Source organism: Bombina bombina, chromosome 6, assembly GCF_027579735.1.
Source record: "Bombina bombina isolate aBomBom1 chromosome 6, aBomBom1.pri, whole genome shotgun sequence".
NCBI lineage: Eukaryota > Metazoa > Chordata > Amphibia > Anura > Bombinatoridae > Bombina > Bombina bombina.
In genome coordinates, this window is record NC_069504.1 from 94008863 (window position 1) to 94027408 (window position 18546).

Below are 18546 nucleotides of genomic sequence, written 5' to 3' on the forward strand. Positions count from 1 at the left end.
CAAGGGATGACCTTCCGCAGACCAGAGTGGGTCATTGTCACGACCGACGCCAGTCTGAGGGGCTGGGGCGCGGTCTGGGGATCCCTGAAAGCTCAGGGTCTTTGGTCTCGGGTAGAATCTCTTCTACCGATAAATATTCTGGAACTGAGAGCGATATTCAATGCTCTCAAAGCTTGGCCTCAGCTAGCGAGGGCCAAGTTCATACATCAACCATCAGGGGGGAACAAGGAGTTCCCTAGCGATGGAAGAAGTGACCAAAATCATTCTATGGGCGGAGTCTCACTCCTGCCACCTGTCTGCTATCCACATCCCAGGAGTGGAAAATTGGGAAGCGGATTTTCTGAGTCGTCAGACATTGCATCCGGGGGAGTGGGAACTCCATCCGGAAATCTTTGCCCAAGTCACTCAACCGTGGGGCATTCCAGACATGGATCTGATGGCCTCTCGTCAGAACTTCAGAGTTCCTTACTACGGGTACAGATCCAGGGATCCCAAGGCGGCTCTAGTGGATGCACTAGTAGCACCTTGGACCTTCAAACTAGCTTATGTGTTCCCGCCGTTTCCTCTCATCCCCAGGCTGGTAGCCAGGATCAATCAGGAGAGGGCGTCGGTGATTTTGATAGCTCCTGCGTGGCCACGCAGGACTTGGTATGCAGATCTGGTGAAATATGTCATCGGCTCCACCATGGAAGCTACCTTTGAGAGACCTTCTTGTTCTAGGTCCGTTCGACCCACTCCAGCTGACTGCTTGGAGATTGAACGCTTGATCTTATCAAAGCGAGGGTTCTCAGATTCTGTTATTAATACTCTTGTTCAGGCCTGAAAGCCTGTAACCAGAAAAGTTACCACATAATTTGGTATATCTGTTGGTGTGAATCTGCAGGATTCCCTTGGGACAAGGTTAAGATTCCTAAGAGTCTATCCTTCCTTCGAGAAGGATTGGAAAAAGGATTATCTGCAAGTTCCTTGATGGGACAGATTTCTGCCTTGTCTGTGTTACTTCACAAAAAGCTGGCAGCTGTGCCAGATGTTCTAGCCTTTGTTCAGGCTCTGGTTAGAATCAAGCCTGTTTACAAAATTTTGACTCCTCCTTGGAGTCTCAACCTAGTTCTTTCAGTTCTTCAGGGGGTTCCGTTTGAACCCTTACATTCCGTTGATATTAAGTTATTATCTTGGAAAGTTTTGTTTTTGGTTGCAATTTCTTCTGCTAGAAGAGTTTCAGAATTATCTGCTCTGCAGTGTTCTTCTCCTTATCTGGTGTTCCATGCAGATAAGGTGGTTTTGCGTACTAAACCTGGTTTTTTTCCAAAAGTTGTTTCTAACAAAAACATTAACCAGGAGATAGTTGTGTCTTCTTTGTGTCCTAATCCAGTTTCAAAGAAGGAACGTTTGTTGCACAACTTGGAGGTAGTTCGTGCTCTCAAATTTTACTTAGCAGCTACTAAGGATTTCAGACAAACTTTGTCTTTGTTTGTTGTTTATTCTGGTAATCGGAGAGGTCAAAAAGCAACTTCTACCTCTCTCTCCTTCTGGATTAAAAGCATTATCCGATTGACTTATGAGACTGCCGGACGGCAGCCTCCTGAAAGAATCACAGCTCACTCCACTAGGGCTGTGGCTTCCTCATGGGCCTTCAAGAACGAGGCTTCTGTTGATCAGATATGTAAGGCAGCGACTTGGTCTTCACTGCACACTTTTTCTAAATTTTACAAATTTGATACTTTTGCTTCTTCTGAGGCTATTTTTGGGAGAAAGGTTTTGCAAGCCGTGGTGCCTTCCATTTAGGTGACCTGATTTGCTCCCTCCCTTCATCCGTGTCCTAAAGCTTTGGTATTGGTTCCCACAAGTAAGGATGACGCCGTGGACCGGACACACCTATGTTGGAGAAAACAGAATTTATGTTTACCTGATAAATTACTTTCTCCAACGGTGTGTCCGGTCCACGGCCCGCCCTGGTTTTTTTAATCAGGTCTGATAATTTATTTTCTTTAACTACAGTCACCACGGTAACATATGGTTTCTCCTGTGCAAATATTCCTCCTTAACGTCGGTCGAATGACTGGGGTAGGCGGAGCCTAGGAGGGATCATGTGACCAGCTTTGCTGGGCTCTTTGCCATTTCCTGTTGGGGAAGAGAATATCCCACAAGTAAGGATGACGCCGTGGACCGGACACACCGTTGGAGAAAGTAATTTATCAGGTAAACATAAATTCTGTTTTTTTGTTGTTTTTTTTTTAACATAATTTGTTTCTTTTTATGTCTAGTTTGATTTGACAATTGTTTTTAAAGGGACAGTCAACCATAGAATTGTTATTGTTTTAAAAGATAGATAATCCCTTTATTACTCATTCCCCAGTTTTGCATAACCAACAGTTATATTAATGTACTTTTTACCTTTGTGATTACCTTGTATCTAGGAACCTTCTTCCAGCCCCCTGATCACATGACTGTGACTGTTTATTATCTATTGTCTTAAATTTAGCATTGTGTTGTGCTAGATCTTAAATAACTTTCTGTGCCTGAACACAGTGTTATCTATATAGCCCACGTGTACTTTCTGTCTCTTTGTGTTGAAAAGAGATTTAAAAAGAATGTGATAAGAGGCAGCCCTCACAGGCTTAGAAATTAGCATATGAGCCTACCTATGTTTAGTTTAAACTAAGAATACCAAGAGAAAAAAGCAAATTTGATGATAAAAGTAAATTAGAAAGTCAATTAAAATTAAAAGTCCTATCTGAATAATGAAAGTTTAATTTATACTAGACTGTCCCTTTAACTAAAGGGGCACTCATTCATTTGACAAATAACCCCATGTACAAACATATCAGCCAAATCTTAACATTTGTATTACAAATTAAAATTCCCCCTTTTCAACAAAAAACAATCGGCTAGATTACGAGTTTTTGTCGGTAATGGTGTGTGGTGCTAACGAGCCTTTTTTTCTCACCGCTCACTTAAGACAACGCTGGTATTACGAGTTTTCTGCAAGCCGGCGTTAGCCTCAGAAAAGTGAGCGTTGAGCAAAATTTAGCTCCACATCTCACTGTAATACCAGCGTTGCTTATGGTAGCGGTAAGCTGGCTAAACGTGCTTGTGCAAGATTTCCCCATAGGAAACAATGGGGCAGATTCGGCTGAAAAAAAACCCTAAAACCTGCAAAAAAGCAGCGTTATTTATATTTTACAGGCAACTTTGTATTTATTTTAGCTAGGTACAATAGTTATTAAATAGTTATTAACTATTTAATAACTACCTAGCTAAAATAAATACAAGTTTACCTGTAAAATAAATCCTTACCTAAATTACAATTACACCTAACACTACACTATAATTAAATTAATTACCTAAACTAACTACAATTAAATACAATTAAATAAATCAAACTAAAGTACGTAAAACAACAAACACTAAATTACAGAAATAAAACAATAATTACATTTTTTTAAATATATTACACCTAATCTAATCCCCCTAATAAAATAAAAAAGCCCCCCAAAGCAATAAAATTCCCTACCCTATACTAAATTACAAATAGCCCTTAAAAGGGCCTTTTGCGGGGCATTGCCCCAAAGTAATCAGCTCTTTTACCTGTAAAAAAAATACAAACAACCCCCCCCAACAGTAAAACCCACCACCCACACAACCAACCCTCCAAATAAAATACTATCTAAAAAAACCTATGCTAACCATTGCCCTAAAAAGGGAATTTAAATGGGCATTGCCCTTAAAAGGGCAGATAGTTATTTTGCGGCCCAAACCCTAACCTAAAAATAAAACCCACCAAATACACCCTTAAAAAAACCTAACACTAACCCCCTGAAGATCGACTTACAGTTCTGAAGACCGGACATCCATCATCAAGGAAGTGGCAGAAGTCTTCATCCAACCGGGCCTAAGTCCTCAACGAAGCCAGTAGAAGTCTTCATCCAAGCTGGGTGAAGTGGTCCTCCAGACGGGCAGAAGTCTTCATCCAGACGGCATCTTCTATCTTCATCCATCCAATGCTCCATCTTCAAGACATCCGACGTGGAGCATCCTCTTTTTCTGACAACTACCCGACAAATGAAGGTTCCTTTAAGTGACGTCATCCAAGATGGCATCCCTTAGATTCTGATTGGCTGATAGAATTCTATCAGCCAATCAGAATTAAGGTAGAAAAAATCCTATTGGCTGATGCAATCAGCCAATAGGATTGAAGCTGAATCCTATTGGCTGACTGCATCAGCCAATAGGATTTTTTCTACCTTAATTCCCTGCAAAAGGCCCTTTTAAGGGCTAATGGTAGTTTAGTTTAGGCTAGGGTTTTTTTATTTTTATTTTGGGGGGGGCATTTCTATTTTGATAGGGCTATTAGATTAGGTGTAATTAGTTTAAATATCTTGTAATTTGTTTAATATTTTCTGTAATTTAGTGTGTTTTTTTTGTACTTTAGCTAATTTAATTTAATTTATTTAATTGTTGTTTATTTAGTTCATTTATTTAATTATAGTGTAGTGTTAGGTGTTATTGTAACTTTGGTTAGGTTTTATTTTACAGGTACTTTTGTATTTATTTTAGCTAGGTAGTTATTAAATAGTTAATAACTATTTAATAACTATTCTACCTAGATAAAATAAATACAAACTTGCCTGTAAAATAAAAATAAACCCTAAGCTAGCTACAATGTAACTATTAGTTATTAGGGTTTATTGTATAGTTAAGTATTTAGTTTTAAAAGGAATAATTTAGTTAATGATAGGAATTTTTAGTTAGATTTATTGTAATTATATTTAAGTTAGGGGGTGTTAGAGTTAGGGTTAGACTTAGGTTTAGGGTTTAATACATTTAGTATAGTGGCGGCGACATTGGGGGCGGCAGATTAGGGGTTAATAAATGTAGGTAGGTGGCGGCGATGTTAGGGACGGCAGATTAGTGGTTAATAATATTTAACTAATGTTTGTGAGGCGGGAGTGCAACAGTTTAGGGGTTAATATGTTTATTATAGTGGCGGCGACGTTGGGGTCAGCAGATTAGGGGTTAATAAGTGTAGGTAGGTTGCCGCAACATTGGGGGCGGCAGATTAGGGGTTAATAAATATAATGTAGTTGTCGGCGATGTTGGGGGCAGCAGATTAGGGGTTCATAAGTATAATGTAGGTGTCGGCGGTGTCTGGAGCGGCAGTTTAGGGGTTAATAAGTATAATGTAGGTGTCGGCGATGTCGGGGGCAGTAGATTAGGGGTTAATAAGTGTAAGATTAGGGGTGTTTAGACTGTGGGTTCATGTGAGGGTGTTAGGTGTAGACATAAATTTTATTTCCCCATAGGAATCAATGGGGCTGTGTTATTGAGCTTTACTCTGCTTTTTTGCAGGTTTTAGACTTTTTCTCAGCTGGTTCTCCCCGTTGATTCCTATGGGGAAATCGTGCACAAGCACGTACGACCAGCTCACTGCTGACTTAAGCAGCGCTGGTATTGGAGTGCGGTAAGGAGCTAAATTTTGCTCTACGCTCACTTTTTGCCTTTTAACGCCGGGTTTATAAAAACTCATAATACCAGCGCTGCATGTAAGTGAGCGGTGAGACAAAACTGCTCGTTAGCACCGCACATCTCAAAACGAAAAACTTGTATTCTAGCCGTCTGTGTTTTGAAGCCACAACTTAATAAAATGGGTTTAGCTTGTAGGTATAATCAGATCTCATTACTTTATCACATTGTGTACATATACATGCTTCTTTATCTTATATCTGTCCATAAACCAAAAACCAATACTTGGAGAGAACAATGGAAAATTTAAATTGTATTACCTTATCTCTTCTATACCCCACTGGGAGTGTAATTTCTTCTGCTGGCTGTGTTTACACAGCTTGGCCTTAAGGCCAAAAACTTTCAGGATAGGTGGGGATACCACAGGCTAAATCAATTATTTCAAATCCAAATATAAGGGTAATGGAAATACTTGTAAACAATTTAATACACTCCAGCAGGTAAAGTGGATCATTGGGAACAAATTAAAGGAGAGAAGTTTTTTGAGTAAACTGCCCCTTTAAGTAAAATATGGATGATGTAAAACCAATGGAACCTAAAAGAAAACACATAGGAGGCGCCACATTGTGTTAACTATATACGATCCATTGATACAAATCAGCAAAATGAATACTCTCAGGAGCACACTTTTGTGCTGGTGGAAGCAGTCTGAACAATGAACAGTCTGTCATCCTACAAGATGACAGCAGAGAAATGAGTGTTCATTGTTTACATTTTTTATACTTTTTAACCCCTTTTTCTTTGGGGGGGTGTTTTTCACCACGCTATTATAGCAAGTCTGCAGGAGGGAGGGAGGATTAAATAGCGTGGTCTTGTGTTTCCTTTTAGGATCCATCTGTTTGTAAAATTCATCCTTTGACTTATTTGAAGGAGCCAGTCTGGACTTTAGTCTACAGACAACAAGACTAGCCATAGTCATAATATTAGTATAAATTACATTGTATATCAGTTGTTATCTGATAAATCCAACTAGGGACAGATATGTAGCATGGCTAGCCTTGACTGGCCAGCATACTGCATTTCAAGTTATGATAATTAGAAAAGGGGGCAAAATAACTAACTAAACTGTATTGCAAAGTTGTTTAATTACACATGACTAAACATTTTATATAAATATCTCAAAGTGTTTACATTTTCTTAATCCAGTGATTATTTTTATTTTATAAATATTTTTTATTGATTTTTCAAACATAGGTATACAGATAAATCCGAAATGTTTTACAAAGGTATATGGTCATTGAGTGTTAAAGAACTGTCATCCATAGCAACTTGCAAGAATATTATTTAACCTTTTTCTTTGTAGCAACAGGCATGATTGGCAGTCTTTGGTTCCATATTTTAGCTGAACAGCCTTCAGGAGATGTTGTGTTGCCCGAGAGGTTGTTTGAAAATAGTGTTAACATTTACAAAGTTTGTTTTGAAAATTTAAACTTATTGAACTTATATAATGAAAACATATAAACACGTAAATTGAGTTGTATGAGTAAAAGGTTCTTAGTTAGCATAACATCTAGCTTATCATTGTAGGACCAGACATCACATTTGAAATTTGAAGATATAGTTCCTCAGTCACGTCAGGCCAGTAGGAAGTTGGATGAGAATGATCGTCTAATCTAGGTGTGTTTTGTTCTCAGTGTCTTGTACTTTAAGGGGGTGTTTCGGTGGAATTTATCAATGACTCCCAATAAAATTTGACATAGAGAAATATGGACAGTTTATTACAATTATAGTAACTATATTGTTCTAAGGTTATAGTATTTGTGACTTTTGACATCCACTGTTGATGTGTAAGTTTTTGTGTGGATTTCCAATGTCGTGCCACTAATAATCTAGCACTGTTTAAATTTATCTGTATTAAGATTAAGAGTATTTTACAATTACAGTTTGGTCTCTTATTAAATAATGCTATTGCAGGTGTCAATGCAAAATCTGGGCCTACTACTGTTTGTAGTGTCAGTTCAATGGACTGACAGAAAGGGGCTATTTTGGGACAATGCAACCACATATGAGACATGGTACCCGATACTCCACATCCTCTCCAACACAATGTGGGGAGGAAGGGTAGATCTTATGCAATCTAGATGGAGATAAGTACCAGCGCAAGAGTATCTTGAAGTTCATTTCAATTATTCGTGTTGAAGTAGATGATTTACGTGTGTTGTTATATATTTTCCTCCATTCTTTCTCGTCTAATTGTAGGTGTAACTCATGTTGCCAGCGATTAACATATGCTGGAAGCAAAGGTAGTCGTGCGCAATCTAGTGTATTTTTTGCGAGTGAAAGGGTACCTTTAAAGGGTATGGCCGATAAACATAGTTGTTCAAATGGTGTGGGAGTTCTAATTAGATTTTCTTTAGATTGATTGTTGTGTATGAAGTGGCTCAGTTGGGAATATTTTAACCATGACATGAAGGCTCCATTCATTATATTTGATAAACTGTGGCATGGTTTTAGTGTTCGTTTGTCTAATAGTGTGATGATGGGAACTGAATCTGGAAATTCCCATGTTACTAAGGTTTTCCCTAATGGTACATAACCATATTTGGTGATATTAGTGTTAGTGGGGATTGTGGTGAAGAGAGTGTCAGGAAATGTCGGACCAGGTAATCTGTGTCTGTAGAAGGGTGATTTGTGGCATATGGGCGGTCTAAGACTTTTTGGAATCCAACATATTGAACCAGGTTTAGGGGCTCTTAGAAGCAAAAGCTTTTGAGTCCAGTGACACCCAAGCTTTTGCTTCTTTTTTACTATCCAATCTAAACTATGTTAAAGAACTATGGAATGGTAGTAAGTTTCTAATTTCGGTCCTCCCTTGAGGGGTATGTACATTGTAACTACATTTATGCGCAGTCTTATTCGTCCCCAGATTAATACATTAATTGATTTTTGGAGTTGCTGGAGGTAATATTTAGGTAACGTCATTGGTATCGTCTGAAAGATATAAAGTATTTTTGGGAGGATTGTCATTTTTAAAGCTTGGATTCTGCCCCCCCATGACAGTGGTTTGTCTTGCCACGTATGGAAGGTGTGTTGTATAGAGGTTTGTAATACTTTATAATTAGCTCTGAATAATTGTAATGTTTTGGGGGTTAGTAGTATTCCTAAATATTTTAGGTGGGTATTTTGTAGGGGCATATAGTCTTAATATTGTAGAAGTAATTTTAGAAATGGAGATATTGAGTATTTCTGACTTTTTTTTATTAATTAAAAAGTTTGATAATTTACCAAATGTTTCAAATTCCTCTAGAAGTGCTGGCAGAGATTGGCTAGCGGATGTCAATGTGAGCAGAACGTCATCTGCAAATATAGATACCTTATACTGGTTCGGGCCTATTGTTACTCCTTCTATGTCTGAGTTAGCTCGTATGTGTGATGATAGTGCTTCCATTGTGAGCACAAAAAGGATAGGGGACAGGGGACATCCATGTCACGTTCCATTTGAGATTTGGAAACTTTGGGATAGTACGCCATTAACTTTTACTTTTGCTGTTGGGCTGGAATAAAGGTGGAGAATTCTTTTATCTTAACTCCAAACTTTTGTGCTCACAATGTAGTGTACTCTGGAAAAAGCATCAATCAACTCTGTCAAAAGCCTTTTCCACGTCAGTGGAGACCAGGACTGTAGGTATTTTATTTGCTATGACATGCTCCATTATGTGGAGGATTCTAATAGTGTTGTCTCTAGTCTCCCTGAGCGTAACAAAGCTGCTTGGTCTAAGTGTACTATTTATGGTAGGACCGAGTTGATTCTTCTAGTCAATATCTATGCATACATTTTTATATTACCGTTCAGTAGTGAAATAGGACAATAACTTCTAGGGTATGTTGGAGGTTTTCCTCCTTTATGAAGGACAGTATGTGTGCTTTGCTTCTAAAAGTTGAGGCGATAGACGGCCCTCTTCATCTAAGGAATTAAACAGATTTATCAGGTGTGGTGCTAATAGTTGATGGAACTGCTTATAATTTGTATTGGTTAATCCATCTGGTCCTGGACATTTCTTGGTTGGGAAATCTTTGATGGCCAATATTACCTCTTGTACTGTGATTGGTTCATCTAAAGATTCGGCTAGTGAATTTTATTTTGTTGGTAGATTTGCGTCTTCTAAGTATTTATCAATGTGGGGATGTGTTTGTGTACTCTTTCCTGAGGAGATGTTGTATAGAGTTTGATAATAATTGCTAAATGTATTCGCTATTTCTTTACAGTCAAACGTTTCTTTGTTGGCAGTTGTAATCATTTTATGTATGTAATTTGCATATGTTTTCCTCTTCAGTGCTTTGGCGAGCAATGAACCCACTCTATTTCCTTCAGTATAATATAGTTTTTGAGGTAGTATGCTTTCCTGTAAATCTCCCTATTTAGAAGATTGTTTAAGTCTTGCCTAGCCTTGAGGAGGTTATTAGATTTTTCTGGTAAGGTTGGATTAAGCATATGTGCTTGTTCAGCATCATTTAGTTGGTTCAGTAATTGAGCATATTCTAAATTCTATGACTTAACAAGGATAGCATTTTGTTTGATGAACTCCCCTCTAATAACGGCTTTGTGTGCTTCCCATTCCATCCCTGGGGAGTATTGAGGAGAATGGTTATGTTGAAAGTACTCTGTTAATGTTTTAGATATTTTATCTAAAATGAGAGGTTGCAATAGGAGGGTGTTATCCAATCTTCAACAAAAGTCTGTGTTTGGTCTGTCAGGCCACTCGAGGGTCAGTGATACCAAAAAGTGATCCAACCAAGGCATTGGTTCGATATCAGAGTCCCGTGCTAAGATCAGTCCCAATTGGCCAATATGGATATAGTCCAATCTAGACTATGTTTTGTAAGGGTTAGAAAAAAGGAGTATGCTTTTTGTGTTGGGTGCTGGATTCTCCATACGGCCAACAAGGCAGCTGACTTAAGGAATTGTGCTATCGCTTTGATAGTTCCCTGCATCTGTGAACTTTTGGATAGAGCACAATCAAGTCTAGGGTTAAGTGCAATGTTGAAATCTCCCACCAGTATCATGGTTCCTTTAGCTATTTCTAATAATTTCCCTGTAACTTGTTTAAAAAAATCTTGCCTGTCCTAAATTTGGGGTGTATACATTTGCCAATGTAATTGGCTTATTGAATAGGTTCCCTAATAGGATGAGGTATCTGCCTTCTGGGTCTGAGTATGTAGTGAGGGTGCGAAAGTGTATGGATTTATGAAATATTATTCCTACTCCTTTTCTTTTTTTATTTGCATGAGAGCTAAAGTGGCCATCAGGATAGTGTCTGGATGAGAATTTGGGTTTTGCATCTTGCCTAAAATGGGTTTCCTGGATGAAGATAATGTCAATTTTATGTTTATGGAACCAATTGAGTGCAATTGATCTTTTAGTTGGGGAGTTTAATCCTTTGGCATTTTGGTCATTATTTTTACTTTCCTTGCGGCCATTTTACCTATTTGGTGAGCAAGTGTTGCCGTCTGGTCTATATAGTCTAATATGATGCCTGGTGTTGTGGTATAAATAGTGAACCTCATTTTCAGTTACATTTTCTGTGGTAACAACAATAACATTAACATTAATCAGAACTATAACAAAAACAAAAACATAACAATTGCATATATCCATATACAATACATTAAGGCAGGGGGGAATACACCCAGGTTCACAGTAAATTATGAACAAAAGAGTATCTGCTACTTCTTTTTGGAAATTAGTCTAACAGTGTAAAGCGGTTTTTATGATTTTAAGCTAAAATTATTTTAATCTTTCTCACAAACATTTCAAAGTCATGAAATTTAGCATACTCACACTTGCAGGTATGTCAGCGACTGTTCTTCACAATGCAAGTGTCCTAGTTGTGTGAATGGTAGCGTGGACTACTTAGAGCACAAAATTGGGAGAGAGATCAAAAACAAAAACAATAATTAGTCCTCTGCTCTTAAAGGTCAATATCTAAACTTTTAGACAGTCCACTGGTAGAAGGGGAATAACCACACAACAATTCACTCTGTTATACTTGTACACATAGCAAAGGGATCAAATGGTGTCTCACCACCAGCTATCGAGTCCGTTATGACTTACGATTGTACCTCATAACAGAGGCTAGAACCGTTATCGTCTGTTGAATCCTGGTGTACTAACCCGCAGAACCAGGCTGCGGTCGTGGAGCAGTTGGAGCGTGGAGAGTAGAAAGTAAAAGGTAGAAAGCTCTGAGTTCCCAATCGGCCAGGCGAAGGGGCGTGTTGCATACACGCTGACGTCCTATGCGTCACTCAGCAGGATCCAAACCTTGTTGCAAGGGGCGTATCGCCCAAGCGTAACCACAGTTTCCACCAATGAAAGATGTCAGGAGTTCCGTCGGCTTGTCAACGATAACCAGAAGAATGAGGTAAACCCCGTAACTCACCGGGAGCTCAAGAGGGATAGACGACTTGTAGGCAGGGCGCCGTTTTGCTCAAGCAGGCAATAACCACTTCACCATAAAGAAAAACTGTGAGAGCGAACGGCAGGATAAATGTAAAATCAAGTCTTTAATTCAGAAAGTTAAAATCTGATGGTACAAACAGCAAAAAAGATAGCACACAAGCACCTGGGGTAGACAAGCTTACGCGTTTTGGCTGTTAAGCCATAATCATAGCATCATGATTATGATGATTAGAGATGGTTGGGGTATATTGAGTTGCTTGAAGAAGTTTTTTAGGTGGCGATATTTGATCCTTGCAAGACTTTAAAGCAGAATGGGAATCCCCATCTATATAAGATTTTTAAGTCTTGGAGGTGCAGGGTTAGGTATCTTGCATCCCTTCTTCTGTTTAGTGTGATAGTACTCAGGTCTGCATAAACTTGTATGTTATCTCCTCCATTAATTTTTCCTTATCTGCAAAAATTTTAAACATTAAGACAATGTCTCTGGGGGGTCTATCCTCTGGTGGCTTCAGCCGCAGAGCTCTATGGGCTCTTTCAATGGGTATATTTGGTAAGTCCTTAGCCTGTAACAAAAATTGGAATAGATTTTGTAGGTATTGAGGTATTTGGTTTCTGGGCTATTTTTTCAGATATTCCTCAAATCCTAACATTGTTTCTGTTACCCCTGTTGTCGAGGTCTTCGAGTTGAAATTGCATTTGCTGAATTAAGGAATCTTGGGTTTCCATGGTTCTGTGCTGCATGTCAGCATCACTATGTATGAGGTCTATGGGGCCTATCTATCAAGCTTCGTATGGAGCTTGACGCCCCGTGTTTCTGGTGAGCCTGGAGGCTTGCCAGAAACACAAGTTATGGAGCAGCGGTCACAAATACCGCTGCTCCATAACCCTGTCCGTCTGCTCTGAGCAGGCGGACAGGAATCGCCACAATACAACCCGATCGAATACAACCCGATCGCGTTGCCTGCTTGAGCGAAACGGCGCCCTGCCTACAAGTCCTCTATCCCTCTTGAGCTCCCGATGAGTTACGGGGTTTACCTCATTCTTCTGGTTATCGTTGACAAGCCGACGGAACTCCTGACATCTTTCATTGGTGGAAACTGTGGTTACGCTTGGGCGATACGCCCCTGGCAACAAGGTTTGGATCCTGCTGAGTGACGCATAGGACGTCAGCGTGTATGCAACACGCCCCTTCGCCTGGCTGATTGGGAACTCAGTGCTTTCTACCTTTTACTTTCTACTCTCCACGCTCCAACTGCTCCACGACCGCAGCCTGCTTCTGCGGGGTTAGTACACCAGGATTCAACAGACGATAACGGATCACAAGAGCTGCTGGTGCTATGCTGAATACAGAGAGTGTATTGCTCTCCGCATTCAGTGATGTCTTGCGGACCTGGTATATGTAAGATTGTCTAGCTGCTGTGTGTAATGTCCATGATTAGCACTTTTACACAGACATGTAGGTTCAACTCTGCCCTGAGAGATGAAAAGGTTGTGAGTCCTGATCCAATTTCTTTTTTTATCACATTTGATCTAGTTAATTGTGTGCGTGGCTTATGGAGTCATAAGGTTGTGTAAAAGTTATGTACTTTGTGCATTCCTTATTGTTTGGCAGTCATTTGTAAAATATCCCTTTTTTAGTTGCTGGCTGTGTGTGCTGGCTTATGAGGTTGCAGCGTACCCTAATGCAAGCAGTGTGGCTGTGGTATATTGCTGCAGCTATTTTTATGATAAGGTGTTACAGCTTCTGCTCATCAGGTCTTTTAATTACCTGCCGTTTGAGACCTTTTTGTGACCGGGCTATGTATTTGTGATTGCAGCTCAGCCGCGGTGGACTATGCACCACGTGATCGGGCCTTAGTGTTATGGCGCTTCTCTCACCTTATATTTCATATCTTTGCCATCCATGGGGCCAGGGCCGCCACTAGAAATTTTGGGGCCCCTGACTTAACCATTGTTCAGGCACCCCCCCCTTTGACATGTGCAATTTTTGACCAAGTGACTAAAACGTATATGCACTTTATTCTTAAGTGTAGTCAAACTTGTAAATGTTGTAGTAACACAGAAACACACAGACACACTCATACACTGAAACACACTCTCACACATAAGTATTCACGTATAGGCGCTCTAGCAGACATGCAAAGAAACACACAAATAATCTCAGACACAGACACCCAAACAGACACTCAGCACTTGTTTACATTGACCTGACAAGTAATGAGGTAGACTACAGTTTTGTCAAAAAAGGAGATTTACAAAACAAAATATGGAGTTCTGATTATCTTTTTTTCAAGGAAGATGCCAACTAAATGATGACAACAGCATGCAGTGGCTGAAATGAAGGGCCCTGAACTGCCTAAACAATAATTTAAAGGTTAAATGGTGGATTGGTGACTTCCGGAAAGGTCTCATTAGTCTCAAAGTCTGTAGAAAGATGTGAATAATCAGTAGTAAGGTCAAAATGTCCTAAAAAGGAACAGACAATGAACACACACACACAAACTCAAACACAAACTTGCACATACACCCAAGGAAACACAGACAGAGACAGCCTCAGAAAACACACAGACATACATACACACAGAGACAACCACATAAACACAGAAAGACATAAATACACACACACCCTCACTGAGACATCCACAGAAAAAACACAAAGACATACACACACTCTCACAGAGAGACCCACAAAAAATGCACAGACAAACACACACCCTCACAGAGACATACTGTATATACATACATACACACACACACACACACCCTCACAGAGACATCCACAGAAAACATAGAGACTTACACACCCACCCTCACAGAGGCATCCAGAGAAAATACACAGAGACATACATACACACACCCTCACAGTGACACCCATAGAAAAAGCACAAAGACATACACACACACCTTTACAGACATCCACAGAAAATGCACAAAAACATACACACCCAACCTCACAGAGAGACCCACAGAAAAAAAATACTTACACACTCATAGAGACACAAACAAAAGCACAAAGACATAAACACAGACATCCACAGAAAAACTCACAGGAGGTAAAATTTCTGCACATTGTATTCCCTAAATCAACAGTGTGTGACATGCATGATAAAAAAAAATCAGAAATTAAGAGATTACTTTTTAAAGAATCATATTTGTAAATGTGCAAACAAAAATAATTCTGTGAATTCAAAATTGTACATTAATGATCTGAGTAGATGGCTAGATAAAGAAAAGTACTTTTAAAAGGTTCACATATGTTTGTTTTTTTCCCCCATTTTCCCCAACCAAGAGCACCACTTCAAATATAGTGTACAAATGTTCCCATTTATCAGCTGTACTTATGGATTTTGAAAATGCTGTACTCTATATGGTCTTGGTGGAAGCATAAGCTGTGGTACTCATAACATTAGATCTGGTTAAATACAGGATTTAGGCTTGTATTTATGTATTTCAAAATTAAGTCAGTTGTAGTGTAAATGGAACAGTTTTTAGTTAACCTGTCTCATTTCAAACACTGAGCAATCTTAGCCTGAGAGTATAACATTTTATGCAGATGTAAAAATCTTAGATAAAATGCCTCCTTGCATCTGGAAAGTCCTTGCATTAAGGGGCAGTAAACTAGAATGTAATATATATATATATATATATATATATATATATATATATATATATATATATATAAAAATGGCACCTACCATTTGTGTATTGAGGAGGAAACATTTCTGCATGGCTTTAAATATAGAATTTCTACAGCATTGTCAAATAATCAAATACACTGCTGCTAAAAAAAAGTGTTTTTATGGACCCCTGGCCCCACCATACAACTACCACCACACTGAAGTTACAATCCAAAATTGCACAAAGAAATAAAAAACATTTACTAAGTAAGTCCTACCTCCTCTGCAAATGAAAGTGATCTGTCATCTGACTCAGGCACACACTGTACTAACAAAGTGCCAAGTCTGTCTCACACTGTGCATAGTGCTTTAGTGCACACTCAGAAATCCTCTCAAATGCTAATACTTTACTCCTTGTAATAAAATTTCCCATGCTCAATTAGCAGTCTGCTGTAGTACCCACTGGTGGCTGCCAAAATTTAAAAAAAATATATATATATTTTTTTAGTTGTTCTTGCTTCATGGGGCCCCCCTGGCCCATTGGGCCCCTGACAGGAGTCACCCCTGTCACCCCCTGACGGTGGCCCTACATGGGGTAGCCGAATTTTCAAGTTGTGAGCTTGTTTGCGCTTGTTGGAAGGTTATAATCTGATCCAGAAGTACAATAATAATCGGAGCTTGACATTTTAGCCCCCAATCCAGTGATTATTTTTCATACCAACACACTTAAATGTATTTAACACATTTCTTTGAAATGTAGTAGATGAATCCAGTTGCTCCAGAGGTTTTTATTGTTATTTAATTTGATATGCACTGCCTGTCTGTTATTAAATATTAAAGGGATGTTATACATTAAATACACGCTACACACAATGATGTATTCAAAGCAAAAATAGATGTATTTTCACAATTATATTAGTGGATGTATTTTTACAATTATAATAGTTGTTTAAAATTGAATAGTGTAAAAGGTAAACACCAAAAATGTTCTTTTTTTAAAAAAGATAGAGAATACCCATTTTTGCATAACCAACACTGTTATAGTAATATACTTTTTACCTCTGTGATTACCTTGTATCTAAGCCTTTACAGACTGCCCCTTTAATTCAGATCTTTTGACAGACTTGCATTTCAAGCAATTAGTGCTGAATTATAAGTAACTCGATGTGCGATAGCACAATGTTATCTATATGGCACACATGAACTAACGCCCTCTAGCTGTGAAAAACTATCAAATGCATTCAGATAAGAGACGGCCTTCAAAGGCTGGATTGCACGCTCTCTGCATTTATCATTGCACCAGCAGGTCTTGTGAACTGCTGGTGTAATACTGCCTCCTGCAGATTTGCGGCCAATCGACCGCTAGCAGGGGGTTGATTCGATTGGGTTGATTTCTGACGATTTCTGTCCGCCGCCTCAGAGCAGGCGGACAGGTTATGGAGCAGCGGTCTTTAGACAGGGGCATCAAGTCCTGTACGGAGCTTGATAAATATGCCCCAATATCTTAATGTCATGGAATAAACATTGTTTATTGATGTCTGAGCTTCTTTAGGTACCTTATTTTATTGCAAAAAACTCCTATATTTATTTTTCCCTGTAGGAATCTATTACGGCTAGATTACGAGTTTTGCGTTAATATGGGGTGCGGTGCAAACTTGCACGTTATTGTCACCGCTCACTTCCCTACAGCGCTGGTATTACAGGTTTACAAAAATCCGGCGTTAACAGGCAAGAAGTGAGCGTAGAGCAAAATTGAGCTCCATACCACACTCCAATACAGTGCTGCTGAAAGCTGCGGTGAGCTGGTTTTACGTGCTCGTGAACGATTTCCCCACAGACATCAATGGGGAGAGCCGGCTGAAAAAAGCCTTACGCCTGCAAAAAAGCAGCGTTAATCTCCGTAACGCATCCCCATTGATTCCTATGGGGAAACAAAATGTATGTTTACACCTAATACCCTAACATGAACCCCAAGTCTAAACACCCCTAATCTTACACTTATTAAGCCCTAATCTGCCACCCCTGACATCGCCGAAACCTACATTATATTTATTAACCCTTAATCTGCCGTCCCCGACATCGCTGACACCTACATTATACTTATTAACCCCTAATCTTCTGCCCCCAACATCGCCGACACCGACATTATATTTATTAACCCCTAATCTCCCGCCCCCAATGTCGCTGCAACCTACCTACACTTATTAACCCCTAATCTGCCGCCTCTAACGTTGCCGCCACTAAAATAAACATATTAACCCCTTAACCGCCGTACTCCCGCATCGCAAACACTAGTTAATTATTATTAACCCCTAATCTGCCATCCCTAACATCGCCGCCACCTACCTACATTTATTAACCCCTAATCTGCCGCCCCCAACGTCGCTGCCACTATACTAAAGTTATTAACCCCTAAACCTAAGTCTAACCCTAACACCCCCTAACTTAAATATAATTAAAATAAAACTTACTACCATTACCTAAATAATTTAAAACTAAATACTTACCTGTAAAATAAACCCTAAGCTAGCTACAATATAACTAATAGTTACATTGTAGCTAGCTTAGGGTTTATTTTTATTTTACAGGCAAGTTTGTATTTATTTTAACTAGGTAGAATAGTTACTAAATAGTTATTACCAATTTACTAACTACCTACTTAAAATAAATACAAATTTAACTGTAAAATAAAACCTAACCTGTCTTACACTAACACTTAACCTTAAACTACAATTAAATAAATTACCTAAATTAAATACAATTACCTAAATTACAAAAAACCCCACTAAATTACACAAAATAAAAAAAGAAATGATCAGATATTTAAACTAATTATACCTAATCTAATAGCCCTATCAAAATATAAAAAGACCCCCCAAATAAAAAAAAACCCTGCCTAAATTAAACTACCAATAGCCCTTAAAAGGGCCTTTTGCAACGCATTGCCCCAAATAAATCAGCTCTTTTATCTGTAAAAAAAATACAAACAACCCCCCAACAGTAAAACCC

The 18546-nt window shown here is 39.0% G+C and overlaps 1 long non-coding RNA gene across 2 annotated transcripts in view; it reads right to left on the reverse strand.

Annotated features, from left to right (window-relative positions):
• The window catches only part of LOC128662653 (uncharacterized), a 330873-nt gene that overhangs the window by 22545 nt on the left and 289782 nt on the right, over positions 1-18546 (reverse strand). For both annotated transcript variants that reach the window (XR_008402801.1, XR_008402800.1), the window contains exon 4: positions 11303-11373. This is a non-coding gene — a long non-coding RNA (uncharacterized LOC128662653). The remainder of the gene's footprint in view (positions 1-11302; positions 11374-18546) is intronic.